Source organism: Bos grunniens, chromosome 18 (assembly GCF_055505025.1).
Source record: "Bos grunniens cultivar Pamir isolate PY7600 chromosome 18, Bosgru_T2T1.0, whole genome shotgun sequence".
NCBI lineage: Eukaryota > Metazoa > Chordata > Mammalia > Artiodactyla > Bovidae > Bos > Bos grunniens.
The window spans coordinates 28,982,518-29,007,277 of record NC_141182.1 but is presented as its reverse complement, the minus strand read 5'-3'; the positions used below and the strand labels follow the sequence as shown (position 1 = coordinate 29,007,277).

General features: G+C 37.9%; 1 long non-coding RNA gene across 1 annotated transcript in view; it reads right to left on the bottom strand.

Moving 5' to 3' along the window:
- Nucleotides 1-24,092, bottom strand: part of LOC147353347 (uncharacterized) — a 38,844-nt gene extending 14,752 nt beyond the window's left edge. The window contains exon 1 of the long non-coding RNA XR_015146710.1: nucleotides 23,949-24,092. This is a non-coding gene — a long non-coding RNA (uncharacterized LOC147353347). The remainder of the gene's footprint in view (nucleotides 1-23,948) is intronic.
- Nucleotides 24,093-24,760: the final 668 nt, after the last annotated feature.

Here is a 24,760-nt window from a genome sequence, read left to right as displayed (position 1 = left end):
CAGGTCAAGAAGCAACAGTTCTAACTGGACATGGAACAACAGACTGGTTCCAAAGAGCAAAAGGAGTCCATCAAGGCTGTATATTATCACCTTGCTTATTTAACTTCTATGCAGAGTACATCATGAGAAATGCTGGACTGGAAGAAACACAAGCTGGAATCAAGATTGCTGGGAGAAATATCAATAACCTCAGATATGCAGATGACACCACCCTTATGGCAGAAAGTGAAGAGGAACTCAAAAGCCTCTTGATGAAAGTGAAAGTGGAGAGTGAAAAAAGTTGGCTTAAAGCTCAACCTTCAGAAAACAAAGATCATGATGGCATCCGGTCCCATCACTTCATGGGAAATAGATGGGGAAACAGTGGAAACAGTGTCAGACTTAATTTTGGGGGGCTCCAAAATCACTGCAAATGCTGACTGCAGCCATGAAATTAAAAGACGCTTACACCTTAGAAGAAAAGTTATGACCAACCTAGATAGCATATTCAAAAGCAGAGACATTACTTTGCCAACAAAGGTCTGTCTAGTCAAGGCTATGGTTTTTCCTGTGGTCATGTATGGATGTGAGAGTTGGACTGTGAAGAAGGCTGAGCGCCAAAGAATTGATGCTTTTGAACTGTGGTGTTGGAGAAGACTCTTGAGAGTCCCTTGGGCTGCAAGGAGATCCAACCAGTCCATTCTGAAGATCAGCCCTGGGATTTCTTCTGAGGGAATGATGCTAAAGCTGAAACTCCAGTACTTTGTCCACCTCATGTGAAGAGTTGACTCATTGGAAAAGACTCTGATGCTGGGAGGGATTGGGGCAGGAGCAGAAGGGGACGACAGAGGATGAGATGGCTGGATGGCATCACTGACTCGATGGACGTGAATCTGAGTGAACTCCGGGAGTTGGTGATGGACAGGGAGGCCTGGCGTGCTGCGATTCATGGGGTCGCAAAGAGTCAGACATGACTGAGCGACTGATCTGATCTGATCTGATATATATAAAGAAAATCCATGGACAGAGGAGCCTGGCTGGCTACAGTCTATAGCACTGAAAAGAGTCAGATACGACTGAAGCAACTTAGCACACACACATGCAAGGAGTACCCACTAATGACAGGTACTTTATAATATATTGTCTCTTTAATGTTCATTATTCCTCTCTGGGGCAATACACTTTGTTTCTTTTTTAATATGGGGACACTGATGAGGTTGTGAAAACTAACCTCCAACTTCTTTAAGTGTAGGACTTTTTTATTCCTTATCTTCAAATGCCTAGAGCACATCATAGAGCTAGTTATAAAATGATCCCTCAGTACGTTTTCTTTTTCTTTTTTTAAATTGGTGGATAATTGTGTTACAATGTTGTGTTGGTCTCTATTGTATAACAACGTGAGTCAACCACTAGTATACAGATATTTCCTCCCTCTTGAGCTTCCTTCACAAACCCCTCCCTACCACCATTCCACTCAATCTAGGTTATCACAGAGCACTGGGCTGAGCTCCTTGTGCTATACAGCAGCTTCCCACTGGCTATCTATTTTATACACGGTAGTGTATACCTCAACCCACTCCAATACTCTTGCCTGGAAAGTGCCATGGGCGGAGGAGCCTGGTAGGCTGCAGTCCATGGGGTCGCTGAGAGTCGGACACGACTGAGAGACTTCACTTTCACTTTTCACTTTCCTGCATTGGAGAAGGAAATGGCAACCCACTCCGGTGTTCTTGCCTGGAGAATCCCAGGGACAGGGGAGCCTGGTGGGCTGCCATATATGGGGTCGCACAAAGTCAGACATGACTGAAGTGACTTAGCAGCAGCAGCAGAGTATACTTCAGTGGTACTCTCTCAATTTGTCCCACCCTTTGCTAGCAAAGAAATGCTCAAATTCTCCAATCCAAGCTTCAACAATACATGACCCATGAGAGTCCAGATGTTCAAGATGGATTTAGAAAAGGCAGAGGCATCAGAAATCAAATAGCCAACATCCACTGGATCATCAAAAAAGCAAGAGAGTTCCAGAAAAACATCTATTTCTGTTTTATTGACTATGCCAAAGTCTTTGACTGTGTGGATCACAAGAAGCTATGGAAAATTCTTCAAGAGATGGGAATATCAGACCATCTGACCTGCCTCCTGAGAAATCTGTATGAAGGTCAAGAAGCAACAGTTAGAACTGGACATGGAACAACAGACTGGTTCCAAGTCAGGAAAGGAGTATGTCAAGGCTGTATATCATAACCCTGCTTATTTAACTTATATGCAGAGTACATCATGTGAAATGCCAGGCTAGATGAAGCAAAAGCTGGAACCAAGATTTCAAGGAGAAATATCAATAACCTCAGCTATGCAGATGACGCCACCCTTATGGCAGAAAGTGAAGAACTAGAGTCTCAATGAAAGTAAAAGAGGAGAGTGAAAAAGTTGGCCTAAAACTCAATATTCAGAAAACTAAGATCATGGCATCCAGTCCCATCACTTCATGACAGATGGGGAAACAATGGAAACAGTGGCAGACTTTATTTTTTTGGTCTCCAAAAACACTGAAGATGGTGACTGCAACCATGAAATTAAAAGATGCTGCTCCTTGGAAGAAAAACTATGACCAACCTAGACAGCATATTAAAAAGCAGAGACATTATTTTCCCAACAAAGTTCTGTCTAGTTAAAGCTATGGTTTTTCCAGTAGTCATGTATGGATGTGAGAGTTGGACTATAAAGAAAGCTCAGCACCAAAGAATTAATTCTTTTAAACTCCAGTGTTGGAGAAGACACTTGAGAGTCCCCTGGACTGCAAGGAGATACAACCAGTCCATCCTAAATAAAATCAGTCCTGAATATTCCTTGAAAGGTCTGATACTGAAGCTGAAACTCCAATATTTTGGCTACTTAATGCAAAGAACTTACTCATTTGAAGAGACTCTGATGCTGGGAAAGATTGAAGGTGGGAGGAGAAGGGGATGACACAGGATGAGATGGTTGGATGGCATCACTGATGCGATGGACATGAGTTTGAGTAGGCTTCAGGAGTTGGTGATGAACAGGAAGTGTGGCATGCTGCAGTCCATGGAGCTGTAAAGAGTCAGACACGACTGAGCGACTGAACTGAACTGACCTCCTTTCTCTGATGTCCTCATTACTTCTATAGATTCTGTTTAACAAGCCTATGTTTATTTTATGCTATCTCCAACAATCCTAAAGATAGGAAGGATCGTTTTCTCTTATATAAAATATGGAAAATACATATCTTAGCTGAGACTTCCACAATAAAATATAAAGAACACATTTATTTTCTTACATTATTGAGGCTGAGAGTCTGAGGTTAGAGTTCTGTTCCAAGGTTGGGTTCTGGGAAGCATCCCTCTTGCCTGCAGATGGACACCTTGCAGTGTGATCCCATGGCCCTTTCTCCATTCATATGTGTAGTCTAACCCTCATGACCTTCATTCAGTTCAGTTCAGTCTCTCAGTCATGTCCAACTCTTTGTGATCCCATGAACCGCAGCATGCCAGGCCTCCCTGTCCATCACCAACTCCCAGAGTTTACTCAAACTCACGTCCATCGAGTCGGTGATGCCATCCAGCCATCTCATCCTCTGTTGTCCCCTTCTTCTACTGCCCCCAATCCTTCCCAGCATCAGGGTCTTTTCCAATGAGTCAACTCTTTGCACGAGGTGGCCAAAGTATTGGAGTTTCAGCTTTAGTATCAGTTCTTCCAAAGAACACCCAGGACTGATTTCCTTTAGAATGGACTGGTTGGATCTCCTTGCAGTCCAAGTGACTCTCAAGAGTCTTCTCCAAGACCACAGTTCAGAAGCATCAATTCTTCAGCACTCAGCCTTCTTCACAGTCCAACTCTCACATCCATGCATGACCACTGGAAAAACCATAGCCTTGACTAGATGGACTTTTGTTGGCAAAGTAATGTCTCTGCTTTTTAATATGCTATCAAACCCTAATTACCTCCTGAAGGTCTCTGCTCAAATTACTGTTAATTACATTGGGGTTAGGTCTTCAATATATGGATATGGGGAGGGATACAGCATTCCACCCAGAACAATTCGTGAAACATTAAGGATGCATTTATTTAAAGACACTGTGCTGAGTTGGATATGTATCCTCAAAATTAGCATCGTTTCTGTTCTGGAACCTCAGAATATGACCTTGTTTGGAAATAAGCACATAAAGATACCATCTGTTAAAATGAGGTCCTACTGGAATACAATGAGCCTTTAATCCAATTTAATTTGCCTCTTTATAATAGAAGAAACAAAAATATAGACAACCCCACAGAGAATGGCATAATGCAAGGGAGGCAAAGATTAGAGCCATGCTTCTATAGGACTACTGGCAAATACTAGCATCTAAGAGAAAATCATGCAACAGATTCTCCCCTAGAGTGTTCAGAGAAAGTATAGCTCTGATTACACCTTGATTTCAGACTTCCAACTGCCAGGATTAAGAAAAAATGAATTATCTTGATTTTAAGTCATCTAGTTTGTGGTAATCTGTTACAGCAGCCTTAGGATACTAATAGGATATCTAGGATATATCTAGGATATCTAGGATATATCTAGGATATCTAAGATATATCTAGGATACACAATCTTAGAAAGTAAGTATAACTCTTACTTCTGACCCTAAATGTAATGAGACAGTATGGTGTATAGTAAAACTATAAAACTGAGGGATGGGATGGGGAGGGAAGTGGGAGGGGGTTCACATGTACACCTATGGCTGATTCATGTGAATGTATGGCAAAACTACCACAATATTGTAAACTAATTAGCCTCTAATTAAAATAAATTTAAAAAATCATTTTGCCACAAAATCAGCGGGATAATGTCAACCATTATTGTTTGTTACCTCTGGTCTTTTCTTTTTTCATCTTTATACTAATTCTAATCATTTGCACTGTCTTCTTATGGTTTTTATTGGATCCAAAGCAAAAAATATTATTTCTAAGATGGAGAATTTGGCTAATAACTTAAAATATAAGATTAACACTATTCCTGCTAAACCCCAGGTATTGTCTACTTTAACATTAAGTGCCTTTTTTTTAACAAGTGCCAAGTGCCACAAGTATTTTCAACAGCATAAGGATTCTTAAAATTAGAAAAATAAAGAGGAAAGAAATCAACAACCTTATTTATATGTTCTACATTCCAGTACTTGCTAGTATCTTAGCATATTTTCTTTCTCACATGCAGTCATGCAGTGGCAGGGGGAAATAAGACAATTAGCATTTCACTGACCTCTCCTTTAGACTTACCAAGATGTTTTATGTGTAAGAACATGAAAATGACACTGAAAAATCAAAACTTTTTTCTATATGTTTACATTTTCTTTCTTTTTTTTAAATTTTGTTTTATTTTTAAACTTTACATAATTGTATTAGTTTTGCCAAATATCAAAATGAATCCGCCACAGGTATACATTTTCTAAGGGAGGAACTTAGATGTTCAGTTTTAAATTAAGAAACTTACATTTAATCCTTATCATTCTTCCTTAAAAGATAATGAATTTAGATGTGGGATGAGGGGTACATGGTTATCTGTACTTTCCACTCAATTTTTCTATAAATCCCCAAAACTACTCAAAAAATAAATAAAGTCTTGATTTTTTTGAGGAATAATGAATCTTAGGACATCCAGGCCCCAAATCAGAGCAACTAAATCTTATCTCCTTGGAGTGGGGCCCAAGAATCAGTAAAATTTTGTAAGAATTATTTTAAAACTAGGTGGGTTATTCTTTTGTGAAGCAACACTGAGAAACTTTATTGTCAATCATCCTTCCAGGATAGTATTAACAGGTTACAAGTGTGCCAAGCTTGAAGCTACGGAAGGCATTTTGTGTTTGTCTTTGCATAACATATATCTGCTACAGTGCATACACAGTACCTGGTTTACAAATGCTATGTTTAGCATATGAATGGCTACATATGCATGTGTTCTGATTTAATGGAAATTACTTTAGACATTTATCCTTCCTTGGAAACGATTTATCTTACAATCATGCCTTAGAAGGGGGAAGAAGTCTTGCTCTTGGGTGAGATTTTCAATAGGTGATAAGCGTGTTGTGGGCTTCCCAAGTGGCACTAGTGGTAAAGAACCTGCCTGCCAATGCAGGGAACTTAGGGGATATGGGTTCCATCCCTGGCTTGGGAAGATATCCTGGAGAAGGCATGGCAACCCACTCCAGTATTCTTGCCTGGAGAATACCATGGACAGAGGAGCCTGGCAGACTACAGTTCATGGGGTAGCAAAGAGTTGGATATGACTGTAGTGATTTAGCACACATGCATGCAAACTTGATGCAGTAAAACTCTTATCAATATTCAATTGACTGAGAAGGCTTTGGATAGACCAAAAAAACCCCTAAAACTCTTATTTTTTATTTTTTCAGGGTGATTGCTTTGTAACCATTAAATAGAATGGCTTCCTTGAGATTCAGGGCTTACTAACTCTGTTGCAAGAGTGACTAGAAAAGAACTAAAGTAGATTTTAGAAAGAAAGAAACAATATTTACATGGCTTGCTAATGATATAGTTGTCTACCACACAAACAGAAACACAGACATTCTACTGGGAAAAGAATATTAAATTAATAAGAAAGTTTGCTTAAAGTATAACATTTTACACATTGAAATAAATAACTAGATATATAATAATGAGATTCACTAAGACACATAAAATATAAAAACCTCAAAATACATGCTTAGTAATAAGCTTAATTAAAATTAATAATCTGGTTCTAAAAAATTAGACTTTATGAAGCAATATAAAAGGTCAATTTTATTTTATTTATTTATTTTTTTGGGGGGGAAAAGGTCAGTTTTCTTTTTTTTTTTTTTAATTTTATTTTATTTTTAAACTTTACATAATTGTATTAGTTTTGCCAAATATCAAAACGAATCCACCACAGGTATACATGTGTTCCCCATCCTGAACCCTCCTCCCTCCTCCCTCCCCATACCATCCCTCTGGGTCATCCCAGTGCAGTAGCCCCTAGCATCCAGTATCGTGTATCGAACCTGGACTGGCAACTCGTTTCTTACATGATATTTTACATGTTTCAATGTCATTCTCCCAGATCTTCCCACCCTCTCCCTCTCCCACAGAGTCCATAAGACTGTTCTTGTAGAGATATTATATGATTCTAAATGTGAACAATGTATTATAAAAGTATCAATTCTTCCCTGGTTAATTGAAAAAAAAACTGATACATTTCTCCAGTAAATGATATTATGAATCTTTTTTCTGAGTCTTTTCAAAGTGATTGGAAAAGTTCACCTGTAAAATAAACTGGACATAGCTAATCAATTTTTATTTTATTTTATTTTTTTAATTTTATTTTATTTTTAAACTTTACATAGTTGTATTAATTTTGCCAAATATCAAAATGAATATGCCACAGGTATAAAATATGACTACTAAGATTACCTGCCTTATGTCTTTTTTTTTTAACTTTTACATATTGGGTCCTTTGAAATTAGAAATCTCTTGTTGAATTACCAGAGCCACATGAAGTCTGCAGGCCAAGTTGGGTTGTTAAAATTAAATCTCATTCATTATTTTGTTTTATTTATATTTTCATATATGAGTATTCCAGAAATTTTGAATTTACCTTATAAATTGAATGCCTAGTAAAGCACTTGTACAGAAAAGCTAATACAGAGACTAAGAAACAAAAGAGGTCAAGGTGACCTGTATAAACCTAGTTTATGGATAAGGAAGTGGTTACCTGCGCTATGGTTCTTTTCCGTTCTCTACAGCAAAGGCATTAGACATTTTGAAAAAGTTTGGAGAAGGAACACTGCACTGGGCCCTGGACTGGAAACCGATGGCTCTGAATCTTCTCCTACCACTGCCACGTAGTTTGTCTTTCTGGCCTCAACATTTCTACCTGTAACTGCAATCTCACATCTGTTTGCAATCCTCTTGAATGATGTAATTTGCCTCCTTCAACCCTGGATTGCATTATAAGTCAGATAGAATGACATTAACATTTAGACTTATTTAATTATAGGATAAATGCCTCTGAATTATACATCAAAGTTCCTACAAAATCAAAGCAGGAGACATACAGTAGTCTGTATACGTGTTATATCTTTTTCCTCCTTCTAAAAACCAAAGAACTATTCAAGTATCATTGGCAAGAAAGTAACAGTGTAATTTATACTGAAAAAAAATCTGAATTACCAAAATCATAATGTATTATTGATCTCTCTGGGCATTTTTACAATTGGCTATAGAAGGAAAAGTGCCAGTGGCAGCAGCAAGATTGTCACAATATGTATGTGTGAATTCAGGAACTCAGCATTCTTCAAGTCAAGAAGAATTCAAAAGCAATTGATTTTTTTTCTGATTGGAATTTGGGAATAAATCACCACCCTCAACATCATGATACATGGCTGAAGAAAACTGATTTTAAAATTATCAGTCACGTATAACATCAAAAACAATAACAGAAAATAAAAATCTTCATAATAACCCCTTTCCTTTTCTTTGTTATGTGTAAAATATATTCTAAAATATTATTAGTAATGATGGCATATTATATATTACACCTATAATTTATATATATATATATATACACTATCTTATTAGGGCCTTGTACAACATGTTTACTTCCCTGCTATTTCTCACAGAAATAAAAAGGAAAAAAAGGAAAAAGGTCTTACAGAGAAATACTAATGTACTTCCAGAGTAGTTTCTTAAAATAAATTTCTAAGCAACAAAATAGATCAAAAATATTATGTTCTTTGAGAATAAAATCCCTTCACCATCTTCAATGGAGAGTGCAGCCTTCTTTTTAAGTGAAAAGTTTAATAAGCTGTCAGGGGTTTAAATGCTCCTGGATACAAAGATGAAAAGGATAGTCACTTTGGCGTGTTTCCATTTGCATATAGGATCTGAGTCACTGCCACATTGCCAGAGGTCATATAAGAGCTGGGAAAGAGGTATGGAAAAACTGATACAAATGTCTTGCTCCTAGAAGGTTTGGGAACAACTTAAGGGGATAAATTTAACTTCTTTGGGATAGAAGTCAAACGAAATATCCAACTAGAGGATTTTTATTAAGTGACTATATTATAAAGCCTGTCCCTCAGTTCATGAAATGAGCAGTAAACTCATAATTCTTCATCAGTGCTGTAGAGTTGTATTTACTTTGGGTGGATGAGAAGTGGAGTCTTTCTCCATGGCTCCCATGAGTATCCAGCAATGTCCTATTATACCTGTAACTGATATTAGGTTGCAAATCTGTCGCCTCTGCTTAGTTCAACTTCTTTTCATTACTTGCCTGGATAACTGGCTCCCGCCATCTCTGTCTTCAAATTTAAATTACAATGCAATGTGTATATCTATATATAATTTTATAGGTAACACCAAATTAACCTTGGTAGAAAACTGCCATTTATAAAACTTCTGAAATTTTGTAAAATTACTTCCCTTCACCTATTTAAATAATGGACAATATTATTTAAATTTTTTGAGGGGCTATTTAATAATTTCTACCCTCCTCTAACTATCTTAGACTACATGTGCTGAAGAAATTCTGGACTTTACATGTGTTTTTTTGTTTGTTTGTTTTTTTAACTACATTTCTTTTTTAATTTACTTCGTTTTATTTTGCTATTGGATGTTTGTATTATTTTTATTGACTTAAAAAGAACTTTTTTTACACATGAAGTTCATTATTATCATTTCTCATTATATATACATAAATAGACACATCAATACAAGTATTTTAAATAATTATCAATTTTTTTCCATATGCTTTCTGATTTTGGTGTCTTGGTCAGACACCTTGTGTACCATGATTATATAAATATTTACCTATTATTTCTAATATTGTTAGGCTTCATTTTTATTTTACATTATTTAATCCATACTGGTACTCTTTGAATATTGTGTGAAACAAAATTCTCTACTCTTATCAAAAAATTAGCAAATTTCCTGAAGCCATTTATTGACCTCTTATTCAAAGGTTCAAAATGCTGAAATATCATCTTTATCATGCTGCATGCTCTGTTGTTTTCCAAAAGTTTATTTTTCCCTCTGCTAACGATAGGTAGACTCCACTTAACCAATGATAGCCGTGTTTTACATTTCAAATGCTGGTGCCAACTCCTAATGAATTGCATATTCTGTTGTTACTTCTACACTGATTTTAGAATATCCCAAATCCTATTCAAAATTTTGGTTGTATTATTTAAGGTTATAGACAGTTTGCTTTTTTCCCCAAATTATTTCAGGTTTCTGTAGTTTCCTACATAGCAACAAGAGAATTCTCTATTTAGCCATAGCTTTGCTTTTCTGATATCTATCTGAAAGAGCCTCTTAACTGAACTACTGTTTTCTATTCAACTTCCAGAATGAGCTTTCAAAAGGACAAATCCAGCCATGTTCTTTCTGTCTTAGAACTTTTCATTGGTTCTTCACTGAAGACAGGGGTTTTCTCCATTGATTCACCCAGTAACTGACTGAATAGAACTGGCTTCAACAACAGACGTGCCAGAAAGCACATATTCCTTATTACTAAGCAATATGGTCTTAAGAAAAAAATTCACAGTCCTCTTGCATTGGCCTCCATTTTTTGAGGTGGTAAATTATCACAGTTTTTGATCTGATGTGTGCATTGTAATATTTTCCCATTTCATAGAGTATCTGACAAAGCAAATTATAAACCAGGTGCCAGTCTGTGGGTTGCTTTAAATGACAGTTCACATAGCACTAGACAGAATACATTAACCTGTCAACTAAAATGTTTGTTTATACTGCTTTCTTTTCTTTCCTATCTAAGGAAAATTAAAGCAAATAGGTCTTTAGTTGAAGAGTGTAGTAAATTCTGTTGTGAGTATCTCTCTTATTCCTTGGAAAGAGAAAGTCACTGGAAAGAATAAGATGAGATAGAAGCTCTCGCCTTGACCCATTGGTTCTGGAAGGCTGCTATCTATATAAATGATAACAAAAAAAAGGTTGCCAAGAACTATAACCTTGGCATGCCAAGTGTCTTGGGAAACATTTGGCATGACTCAGTAGTGAGGGCATGTTATCATCATCTCTTGGGAATTCATCATGGTCTGCACAGGGATCTGGGCCAGCAAACAGACAAGCATCATCTATCAGAGTGTGCAGGACCAGCATTCAATTGTGACCCTGTGTAATAGCAAACAATGTTGACAGTAATTAATTGAACAGACTTGGGTTTTCTCTATAACCTGTTGTTGGAAGAGAATGGAATCCAACTTTGAACAGAACAAATCTAGAATATTTGGGGACAGTTTAAAAGGGAGGACTCTCAAGAGAAGGAAACTGAATTTTCTTCTTATAAGGCATTAGAGGTTCAACCTAATGGGAAAGTAAGAGTTGTTACTTTATGCCATGAATATATGGAATGATCAATACATATTGTTAGCAACCATTTAAATAAAATGCATATGTTGAATGTACGTTATTAAATCCAATTCAGTATTATTGACTGCCAACTAGTGGATTTCTATCATCCTCTTTGCTAGATAAGGGAATGATGACTCAGATAAGTCAGCCATCAAATGGACAGTGCAAGTAAACAGAGTCACTGTGAGGCCAAACTTCTTTGTACCGTAACTATTTATTTTAATTGTCTTACTTTACCTTAAACTTCCAATTGTCAGATACCAAAATGAATCCTCAATAATGTTGACAATTTTTATCACATTACCTAGCATTTAATGAATAGAAGTTATTATTATCACTAAGTGCTTGCTTTGTGGCCACCTTGCTCTTATTATTTTATTTCATCTTCATAAAACCAGTATTTGGAATATTTAATACAAAAAAAACAAGATACTGTGAATTCAAATGTAAAATGTATGTGCTTCTGCTTGCAGAGCTGAACACAAACACAAAGCACATGTTGTCCCCTTGTGTGCTGTGATGCCTCCCAGGCGATCAGTAAATACTGCTTGAGCTTTTTAAGAATGAAGTGCCTGTGGCAATGGAAAAGTGACAATGAGGAACCTCATCTTTGGAAAAGAGTATTTTAAAATTTCAGCTATTGCCTTTTAAAAAAATATATAAATTTATTTATTTTAATTGGAGGTTAATTACTTTACAATATTATACTGGTTTTGCCATACATCAACATGTCTTTTTTAATTTATTTTTTAAACTTTTTGTATCTGTTGCCTCTACTTTGATACAATTAAAGTTAAAAATAAAGGAAGAGGAAACCATAAATTCATTTTAACCTAACATGTGCCAGTGAACTACCATTTTTTTGGTAATTTTCCTCATATAAATGCATAGCTTCAAACCAATGTGAGATAGGTGACTTGCCCAAAGTGACACAGCTTTTCAATACCAAATGTAGTATTCAAATTCAAAATTAATTGACTCCTAAGCCAGCACTCTTTTAACTTTCCTACTGGTGCTGTGATAACATCAGGGAAAGTTTATTACTATTGCAAATGTTCTTACTTGTTTCTTCCCTTGTAAAGTGAAATCACTCTCATTTCAAACTAGTCCAAAGAGAAAGGGAGGAATGATACCATCTCTGGGTATCTGACTTCATCATCAGTGGGAGGTTTATTCACAGAGAATGTTTGATATTTGACATCTATCTGCCAGGGAAGCCCCACATTTTTAAAGAAATGAAGATCTGTTACTTGCCTGGAGGTTTAAGTGGTTAATATAGAAGCCATTATTTTATGGAGAAAGAAATGTTCTATTTAACCAGTTTGTCAAATTTATATATCTAAAGGACACATTGTGTTGGCACCCAAGGGCAAAGTAAAACGGTTCTGCAAAAAAAGTAAAAATGCCACTGCAATTTTAAAAAGATAAATCACACAAATAGTTCTACTACCTATTAAACTTTAGGACTGATTTTCAAATTGGAGGATAATTCAGAATATCTAAGATAATATAGAAGAGAGGGGAGCATAACCCTGGTGCCCTTCTATTCTATTTACCAGCATTATAGTCTTTCACAGCCAGAAAGTCACTGTTTCAACAAAGAACTTTCAAACAAAGAAAGTCTGTGTACCTCCGCAATGAAAGTCAACCAGAATCTAAATATTAATTCAGACTCTACAACTTGACAGACCAAAGGTGCTCAAGGATGTGCTTTATTGACACTTTGTTCATCTACTTAGTGTTGACATATTCAATACTTTAAAAATGAATTTTTTACAAGTTTTTTTCCTAAAAATTGAGATTTCATAATACGAATTTTAATTGCTAACTTATTTCTTTCTACTTTTTCAAATCTAGCCCCAAATCTAAAGTCTGCCAACTGGAGAGGAGGCTAGGAGTAGCACAATATATTTTTTCTGTTTATTTTTCTTTCTATCTTTTGTTGTTGTTATTATTAAACTGTTTTCTCACCTTTTTTTCACTCTTCAACTTCCTTCTCCTATTTCTACTTTCTGCAGTTAAATACTTTTAGGCTAGTGCTGAGATACGGGGAACATGTTAAAAACATCCCTGAATGAGCACATATAATTGATATTGGAAATTTCTTAATTTGGCAAACATCCAAACTCTGGTTCACTTTAAGGTAAATTATTTGGGGGGGTGGTTCTTAGAATCTCCCTAGCTCATATGCAAATTCCAACTGCAGTTTCTCATATGGCTCCTTATTAACCCCACACACAAACCCTCATGCTTGGTCATCTTGCTTATTATCACCTTATACTGTTCATTTCAAGGTGAGATACTCTGGCATATGCAAAACCCACTACAGAGAAGCAAGGTTTGTAGCAGAACTCCTCACAATGGACCTCTATCTTTTTACTACTATTACTATGCCTTATTGTTTTATCTTATTTCCTTTAGTATATTCTCACAGATATTTGAGATGGCATAACTTGCCTCCCAAATTCCAGCTCTCTAGGTTGTTCTCAGAAGACACTCTCACTTGACCTGGAGGAGAACACACTGATAATTTTCCTCAATGAAATAGTTTCTCTAATGTCTATCTTTCATTAACATAAAAAACAGCATCCAGAAAAATGGTACAGATGAACCTATTTGCAGGCAGAGATAGAGACGCAGACATAGAGAATGGATATATGGGCACAGAGGAGGGGGCACATGGTGAGATGGGGATTGCCATATGTGCACTGCCATGTGTAAAACAGATAGTTAATGGGACCCTACTATATAGTGAGTGCAAGGAGCTCAGCCTGGTGCCCTCTGGTGAACTAGATGGGTGAGATGGGGGTGATAGTGAAAGGAAGAGCCACAAAGTAGGGGATATATGTCTCAGTTCAGTTCAGTTCAGTCACTCAGTTGTGTCCAACTCTTTGTGACTCCATGGACTGCAGCATGCCAGACTTCTCTGTCCTTCACCAGCTCCCAGAACTTGCTCAAACTAATGTCCACTGAGTGGGTGATGCCATCCAGTTGGTGATTCTCCTCCTTCCTTCAATCTTTTCCAGGTTCAGGGTCTACTCCAATGAGTCAGTTCTTTGCATCAGGTGGCCAAAAACTGTTTACATATACCTAATATATAAACTCAGACTTAAATTGAAGAAAGTAGGGAAAACCACTAGATCATTCAGGTATGACCTAAATCAAATCCCTTACGATTATACAGTGGAAGTGAGAAATAGATTTAAGGGACTAGATCTGATAGATAGAGTGCCTGATGAACTATGGACTGAGGTTCATGACATTGTACGGGAGACAGGGATCAAGACCATCCCCATGGAAAATAAACGCAAAAAGCAAAATGGCTGTCTGGTGAGACCTTACAAATAACTGTGAAAAGAAGAGAAGTGAAAAGCAAAGGAGAAAAGGAAAGATATAAGCATCTGAATGCAGAGTTCCAAAGAATAGCAAGAAGAGATAAGAAAGACTTTCTTAGTGATCAATGCAAAGAAATAGAGGAAAACAACAGAATGGGAAAGACTAGAGACCTCTTCAAGAAAATTAGAGAAACCAAGGGAACATTTCATGCAAAGATGGGCTCGATAAAGGACAGAAATGGTATGGAGCTAACACAAGCAGAAGATACTAAGAAGAGGTGGCAAGAATACACAGAAGCATTATACAAAAAAGATCTTCACGACCCAGATAATCACAATGGTGTGATCACTGACCTAGAGCCAGACATCCTGGAATGTGAAGTCAAGTGGGCCTTAGAAAGCATCACTACGAACAAAGCTAGTGGAGGTGATGGAATTCCAGTTGAGCTATTCCAAATCTTGAAAGATGATGTTGTGAAAGTGCTGCACTCAATATGCCAGCAAATTTGGAAAACTCAGCAGTGGCCACAGGACTGGAAAGGGTCAGTTTTCATTCCAATCCCAAAGAAAGGCAATGCCAAAGAATGTTCAAACTACTGCACAATTGCACTCATCTCACATGCTAGCAAAGTACTGCTCAAAATTCTCCAAGCCAGGCTTCAGCAATATGAGAACCGTGAACTTCCAGATGTTCAAGCTGGTTTTAGAAAAGGCAGAGGAACCAGAGACCAAAATGCCAACATCTGCTGGATCATGGAAAAAGCAAGAGAGTTCCAGAAAAACATCTATTTCTGCTTTATTGACTATGCCAAAGTCTTTGACTGTGTGGATCACAATAAACTGTGGAAAATTCTGAAAGAGATGGGAATACCAGACCACCTGATCTGCCTCTTGAGAAATCTGTATGCAGGTCAGGAAGCCACAGTTAGAACTGGACATGGAACAACAGACTGGTCCCAAATAGGAAAAGGAGTACGTCAAGGCTGTATATTGTCACCCTGCTTATTTAACTTCTATGCAGAGTACATCATGAGAAACTCTGGGCTGGAAGAAGCACAAGCTGGAATCAAGATTGCCAGGAGAAATATCAATAACCTCAGATATGCAGATGACACCACCCTTATGGCAGAAAGTGAAGAGGAACTCAAAAGCCTCTTGATGAAAGTGAAAGTGGAGAGTGAAAAAGTTTGCTTAAAGCTCAACATTCAGAAAACAAAGATCATGGCATCCGGTCCCATCACTTCATGGGAAATAGATGGGGAAACAGTGGAATCAGTGTCAGACTTTATTTTTTTGGGCTCCAAAATCACTGCAGATGGTGACTGCAGCCATGAAATTAAAAGACGCTTACTCCTTGGAAGAAAAGTTATGACCAACCTAGGTAGCATATTCAAGGGCAGAGACATTACTTTGCCAACAAAGGACCATCTAGTCAAGGCTATGGTTTTTCCAGTGGTCATGTATGGGTGTGAGAGTTGGACTGTGAAGAAAGCTGAGCGCCAAAGAATTGATGCTTTTGAATTGTGGTGTTGGAGAAGACTCTTGAGAGTCCCTTGGACTGCAAGGAGATCCAAGCAGTCCATTCTGAAGAAGATCAGCCCTGGGATTTCTTTGGAAGGAATGATGCTAAAGCTGAAACTCTAGTACTTTGGCCACCTCATGTGAAGAGCTGACTCATTGGAAAAGACTCTGATGCTGGGAGGGATTGGGGGCAGGAGGAGAAGGGGACAACAGAGGATATAATGGCTGGATGGCATCACTGACTTGATGGACGTGTGTCTGAGTGATCTCTGGGAGTTTGTGACAGACAGGGAGGCCTGGCATGCTGCGATTCATGGTGTCGAAAAGAGTTGGACACGATTGAGTGACAGAACTGAATTGAACTGAACATATGTTTGAAAGTGAAAGTGAAGTCGCTCAGTCGTGTCCGACCCTTTGCAACCCCATGGACTGTATCCTACCAGGCTCCTCTGTCCATGGGATTTTTCCAGGCAATAGTACTGGAGTGGATTGCCATTTCCTTCTCCAGGGGATCTTCCCAACCCAGGGACTGAACCCAGGTCAACCGCATTGTAGACAGACATATACTAATTCATTTTGTTGTACAACACTGTAAAAGCCAGACTACCGCAACTAAAAAAAAATACATCTAATACTTACTGAATAATTATTCTATATTAGGTGTTGTTTAAGTTAAGCATACCACACGAAATGACTCAATTTAATATTAAGAATAAATCATGAGCTGGACGTGGCTATTATGTGGTGTTTAGTAGCTCATTCATGCTCACTCTGTGAAACCACATGAACCGTAGCCCATCAGGCTTTTCAGTTAAAGGAACCTCCAGGCAAGAATACTGGAGTGGGTTGCCATTTCCTTCTCCAGGGGATCTTCCCCACCCAGGGATTGAGTCTGCATCTCCTATGTCTCCAGAACTGCAGGCAGATTCTTTACCCACTAAGCCACTGGAGAATGGGTGGGTGGTCATTATATTCACTATATAAATATGAAAACTGAGAGTCTGAAAACTTAAGTAAATTAATGAAGGCTACTGAGTTAATAAAGTAGCCGAGTGTAATATATATATAAGATAGATAATAATAAAGGCCTATTGCATAGCACAGGGAATTCTACTCAATAGTCTGTAATGGCCAATATGGGAAAAGAATATATGTACAAGTATAACTGATTCACTTTGCTCTACACCTGAAATTAATGCAACATTATAAGTCAGCTATACTTTAATAAATTTTTAAAAAAACAAGTTAAGTAAATGTCGCTCAGTCATGTCCAACTCTTTGCAACCCCATGGACTGTAGCCTACCAGGTTCCTCTGTCCATGGGATTTTCCAGGCAAGAATACTGGAGTGGTGTGCCATTGCCTTCTCCAGGAGATCTTCCCAACCCAGGGATCAAACCCAGGTCTCCCGTTTTGTAGGCAGACGCTTTACTGTCTGAGCCACCTGGGAAGTAAAAAACAGGTTACAACTTTTAAAAAGGACTAAACACAAAGTAGCTGAATGAGTGGTGGATCTATTTAGCCTGAAGGTTTTACTCATTGTCACTTTACTGTACTGTTTCTTGCCTTCCAATGCTCATTAGTGATTATCCTATAATTGCAATTGAAAAGACCAATTACTCTAGGAAATACAAGTTTTAAAAATGTTTTGGTAAGACTATTACCAAATGCTCTTACTGTGGAAAGCTCTTAAAGAGATGGGAATACCAGATCATCTTACCTGTCTCCTGAGAAACCTGTATGCTGGTCAAGAAGCAAGAGCAACAGTCAGAACCCTGTATGGAACAACTGATTGGTTCAGGATTGAGAAAGGAGTATGACAGGGCTGTCTGATGTCACCCTGTTTGTTAACCTATATGCTGAGCACATCATGAGAAATGCTGGGCTGGATGAGTTACAAACTGGAATGAAGATAGGCGGGGGAAACATCAACAACCTCGGCTTTGCAGATAAACCACTCTAATGGCTGAAAGTGAATAGGAACTAAAAAGCCTGGTGATGAGGGTGAAAAAGGAGATTGACGGAGCCGGCTTAAAACTAAATATTAAAAATAAAAACTAAGATCATGACATCTGACCCCATTACTTCATGACAAATATAAGGGGAAAATGTGGAAGTAGTGTCAAATTTCCTCCTCTTGGGCTCTAAAATCACTGCAGATGGTGACTGCAGCCATGAAATCGTAAGACAACAGCTTCTTGGCTGGAAAACTATGACAAACCTAGATAGTGTGTTGAAAAGCAGAGACATTATTACTCTGCTGACAAAGATCCATATAGTTGAGGTAATGGTCTTCCACTGGTCATATACGGTAGTGAGAGCTGGACACTAAAGAAGCCAGATGCCAAATAATTGATGCCTTCGAACTATAGTGCTGGAGAACTCTCTTGACAGTAACTTCAACAGCAAGGAGATCAAACCAGTCAATCTTAAGGGAAATCAACCCTGAATACTAATTGGAAGGACTGATGCTGAAGCTGAAGCTCCATCATTTTGGTCATCTGATGCGAAAAGCCAACTCATCGGAAAAGACACTAATGCTGGGAAAGACTGTGTGCAGAAGAAGAGGAAGGTGTCAGATGATGAGATGGAAGAATGGCATCACCAGTGCAATGGACATGAATTTGGGCAAACTTCAGGTAATGGCAAGGGACTGGGAGGCCTGGCATGCTGCAGTCCACTGTGTTGTAGAGTCAGACATGACTGGGTGACTGAACAACAACAACAAGAGCATTTAGGCTTATTTCACTTAATCAGCATAAAATGAGACTGAGTACTATTATCATTCCCAAATAATGTGTGAAAAGTTAAGGCTCATAGAGATGCCACAACTTGCTAATGCTAAGAGTTAATTGGGTCCAAGGCTGGGAGTCTGGCATTGTGATTGCACAGTGCCTCAGAAATCTTCTAGACTGTCTCCCTCTAGAATGCTGAGACTTCACTAATTTAGGACAGCAGACACAGCTAACTCTTCTACCATGCCTAAGAAAATTTAAGAATCTATTAAGATGTAGTGAATATATCAGTTTTTATTTCAAGCTTTAGTTCAATTATATGAGAGCAAGTTATATAAAACATGGAGATCTTTATTGAACTACTGAGGGCAAGGTGAAAAGTATATATCAATATATCATCTCATGTATATGTGGGTGTATATATATATATGATTAAGAGGTTTAATAAGTTTTATAATAATGATTATTGTAGCACATGGCATATTATCCTATATCATATGATAAAACATTATGCTAGAATGTTTTATGTTATTGCAGCTAACTCTTCCAGAAAAATAGGACACTATATTAGTGGGAGAATTGTTCAGTGAATGCCTGCATCTTGCATAGTAACTGATACTAGGTAAGCTAGACCTATTTCCTTTGCTCTTATAGTAATCTTGAAAAATATGGTCTAATACACAATACAACAGAGGTCCATCTAGTCAAAGCTATGATTTTTCCTGTGGTCATGTATGGATGTGAAAGTTGGACTGTAAAGAAAGCTGAGTGCTGAAGAATTGATGTTTTTGAACTGTGGTGTTGGAGAAGACTCTTGAGAGTCCCTTGGACTGCAAGGAGATACAACTAGTCCATCCTAAAGGAGATCAGTCCCGGGTGTTCATTGGAAGGACTGATGTTGAAGCTGAAACTCCAATACTTTTCCACCTGATCCAAAGAGCTGACTCATTTGAAAAGACTCTGTGCTGGGACAGATTGAAGGCAGGAGGAGAAGGAGACAACAGAGGTTAGATAGTTGGATGGCATCACTGACTCAACGGACATGAGTTTGAGTAAGCTCTGGGAGCTGGTGATGGACAGGGAAGCCTGGGGTGCTGCAGTCCATGGGGTTGCAAAGAGTAAGACATGACTGAGTGACTGAACTGATCTAAACTGAATACACAATATGCCATTATGGCAGATACTGTTGGCTCATCACTCAATAGTTGTTTCTTCCCTTACTTCTTGTCAGCAGAAATGAATGTGAATCAGGAAGAAATTAGACCAGCAAATTAAGAAAGAAGGCATGAATCATGATTGGTATAACATGTTAATCTTAGTCTCTTGTACTCTTTCTTACAGAAAGGCTTAGTTTAATGACACAGTTTGAGTCAACAAAAGAAAGGTAATATCTTCTATGGGAATTTTTGAAACATTTAATTTTAATTTTGACTAAAAAACACATGCACAAGAAAAAATCACTTATGAAACCTCTTCTCCTTTCTTCCTGTTTGAACATATTTATTTAGGACATTGTGTTGGTGAGCCAGCATCCTTGTGATTTCCATGGAAAGAGCCTAGGCATGACATTCATAACTGAGCAGCATGACAGATGGACCTGCATCCTTGATAGCAGCATAAAACCATTGCATTAATGTGGATTTGCTTCTTTCCTTCTTGGCTTATGGTAAAGTTGTTGTCTTTATGGATTCATTCATTGTTATCCTAGTACGCTGTTACCTGTTCAGTTCAGTTCAGTTGCTCAGTTGTGTCCAACTCTTTGCGACCCCATGAATCGCAGCACGCCGGGCCTCGCTGTCCATCACCAACTCCCGGAGTTCACCCAGACTCACGTCCATCGAGTCAGTGATGCCATCCAGCCATCTCATCCTCTGTCGTCCCCTTCTCCTCCTGCCCCCAATCCCTCCCAGCATCAGAGTCTTTTCCAATGAGTCAACTCTTCGCATGAGGTGGACAAAGTACTGGAGTTTCAGCTTTAGCATCATTCCTTCCAAAGAAATCCCAGGGCTGATCTCCTTCAGAATGGACTGGTTGGATCTCTTTGCAGTCCAAGGGACTCTCAAGAGTCTTCTCCAACACCACAGTTCAAAAGCATCAATTTTTCGGCGCTCAGCCTTCTTCACAGTCCAACTCTCACATCCATACATGACCACAGGAAAAACCATAGCCTTGACTAGATGGTCATTTGTTGGCAAAGTAATGTCTCTGCTTTTGAATATGCTATCTAGGTTGGTCATAACTTTGCTTCCAAGGAGTAAGCATCTTTTAATTTCATGGCTGCAGTCACCATCTGCAGTGATTGTGGAGCCCCCAAAAATAAAGTCTGACACTGTTTCCACTGTTTCCCCATCTATTTCCCATGAAGTGATGGGACCGGATGCCATGATCTTCATTTTCTGAATGTTGAGCTTTAAGCCAACTTTTTCACTCTCCACTTTCACTTTCATTAAGAGGCTTTTTAGTTGTTACCTGTAGAGGAACACTCTAATTGTCACACCCACTCTAACTGTGGAAAGCAGGCCCATAGCCCCTTAAGTCCTAATCCCCAAAATCTATGAAACTGTTACTTTGCATGGAAAAAGGGACTCTGTAGATATAATTAAAGTTAAGGGCCTTGAGATGGGACAGTATCTTAGATGGTCCAGGTGATCCCAATCTACTCATGAATCCTTAAAAGCAAAGAATCTTCCACAGGCTATAATCAGGGGGGGATATGATTAAAGAAGTATTATTTAATTCAAATCCAGTATTGCTGGCTTTGAAGATGGAGGAAGGGGTCCAGGAGCCAAGCAGTGTAGACAGTTTTTCGAAGCAGAAGAAAGCAACAAAACAGATTCTCTTGTAGAGAATACAGACAGGAGCACAGAATCATTGCCCTTTTGGTTTTAGCCTAATAAAACTCACTGGGTTTGGGACTCCTGACCTAAAGAACTGTAAGATAATATATTTGTGTTGTTTTAAGTCACCAAGTACATAGTGATTTGTTCTGGCTGCAGATAGGAGAGTAATATAATTGCTAACGCTTAATAGTTTTGCCTAGGGGAATACATGTCACAATGAGATACTCAGAGGATGAGGGCTAATAAATCTACATACATGGTCCTAGGATTGTCTTTGGAGGTGAAAAAATTAACATCACTCTTCTTCTTGGGGCATAAAGGATCTATTGTGGATATTTATACCCTTTCAATGACAATTTACAAAGGCTACACAGAGATGTTAACTCTCAAATAACAGTCTTATAAGGATGTCAGTGTAAAAAAAAATTCAGCAAAAAATACATGAGAAATGACAATCAGTAAGACCAGCAACCTGATGACAGATAAATTAACATTTACTAAACATATGTGAAGGCATTAATAAACTTAATCCTTAAGAGTGGTTTGGAGAGGCAGAATGGGGAAGGGGTGGGAGGAGGGAAGCTCCAGAATGAGAGGATACACACACACACAGAGAGACACACACACACACACATAATTACGACTGATTCATGATGTTGTATAGCAGATACCAACACAAAATTGTAAAGAATTATTCTACAATTAAAAAAACTAAAAATAAATCTTTATAGAAAAAGACTGAGAAAATAATCTCAAAGTCTCTATTAGTTTTCTATTGCTGCTGTAACAAATAAATTCATTGGCTTAAACAAACCAAAGAAGAGTAATTTGTGGTTCAAGAGTACATAAATCATGGATGCTTATTCTAGATCTATCTCACAGAGCAGTCTAACTTGCAACAAAATATTGCATCTCTATGCCCCAGTTTCTTCACCTGTGAAAAGTTTGTCCTTACTGACAAGGTTTGTGGTATTATTTAGATAATAGATATAAGGGAGCTGACACATAGCAGGTCCTTAATCTCAGATAAATTCTACTACTCTTAAATAATGGCTTAAATACTTTTAAAAACACTTATCTGAACTCTTCCCCTGAATTAGATCTTTAATGGAGAACCATCCTATAAAGAGATAATTTTTTTTTGTTGTGTTCATAGGTAAATGGGACCTTCCTCTCTCCCCCACCAAACTCCCATATTGGTTCTTGCATTTCTTCCACAGAGTTCTGTGACATGTTAAAAAAAAAAAAAAAAAAAGATTCTGTGATTCTGTCCTAAATAACAGAAATGTTAATCAAATTTTAACATTAGGACTTGTTGAATTTAAAAAGTATAACCTCTGCAGAATATAAAGACATCTTACATAGAAGAAAACAACTTTTACTACCAAAATTTACTCAATGTAAGAAGGGTCATGGAAAAAACACACAAACACACACACCCACATCTTTCACTGTGTTAAACTTCTGATAATTAAGAAGATAGTTGTGTGTGAAATATCATATAAAAATGTTTCATCCAGATTAAATTGATGAAAATAAGTGTAAGAGTAGCCCTGAGTCATTTTGAAAACTAAAATGTAGATACAGATTATTATTACTAGGTACCCAAAGAGATACACACAGCTATTTACTGTCTACTGGAATAGAGATAGGCTCTTATTCTAATTTAATTCTTATTTCTTTGTGGTTTTCTTTTTTAAAAATATTACTCTCTGCTTTGATTTTTGTGTGTTTGTTCTTAATTATTTTGTCTTTCAAAGTTCACTTTTCCATACTGTTAGAATATTTGCCACTAGTCATTTATCTCCCTTACTAATCAAATGTTCATTTACTTTTATGTTGCTACTCAAAACAATCACAGTTATTTTGACTGTCTGTAAAATAAGAATAAACAGGCTCTGAGAGAGGCTGAAAAATTCTCATACGATTGAAGTGCACTGGCAATTCTGGATTCTAAGAAGCCTATTTCTCTAGGTTTTTTGGGTCTTGCAAATGTGTTGAGCCAGAGTTGTCCATGTAGCCTAAGTATATTCTTACATCTTTTTCATACCAAAGGCTGAGAGAGATTCTAAGACTATTTCAGCAGCTCTCCTTATCAAAAGTTACTTTGCAGCCTAACATACTGAAGAAACTTACCTCAACTTCCATAGCAATCCTGTAGGCAATAGAAAAACAGAGAGCTCTATAGTCAGTTGTAAGGGAACAGTGGATTGGGAAATGGGAGACCTGGGCTCCTCAGTCCTTCCAGCCTCTCACTAATTAACCTCTCACTAATTAGAAATGCCATTTTTAATTACCATCATTTCCCTCTTTGAATGTGGTGAAAGCTAACTCTGTAAGACTCTAGGGTTCCATTATGTTACAACAGCTGTAAATTACCTAAGTGATTAATATGGCCTCTTCTGATGCCCCTGGAGGTCTGGTCTCCCTGGGGAGCAATGATGTCAAACACCGAGCTCAGCATCATCAGATTGAGTACTTGTTTTCAAGATCTAACTTAATAAAATAAGCTGAAATGATGAGAGGCTTGCTCTGAATCTGGTGTGCCATATGGTTCCCAATGAAATGGTGGGTCTCACCTGGCACAGAGAACAACTTAGACCTTCTCAAATGTTTTATCGTGTTATGTGATGCTCATTGCTCTCTTGTCTTTAAATACCTTTGTGCTAAGTGCAAAGCTGCCTGCCTGGTGCTGTATTTTTGTTCTCCAGAAAGAGAACAGTGATTACCCTTCATGGGACACACGTGCCTCCCTTTCCCGGCTCACCCTGCACTACTGTTTTCTGACTTGTATCTTCCATTCACATGGGTCTTCTATATTGAGAATCTCAAATTCCCTTATACATCAGGGCTTTTACCCACTTTATTCTCTCAACTGGAAAGCTCCAATAACCCATCTAAGCCTGGTTAACTCCTCAGTTCAGTTTAGTCACTCAGCTATGTTCGAC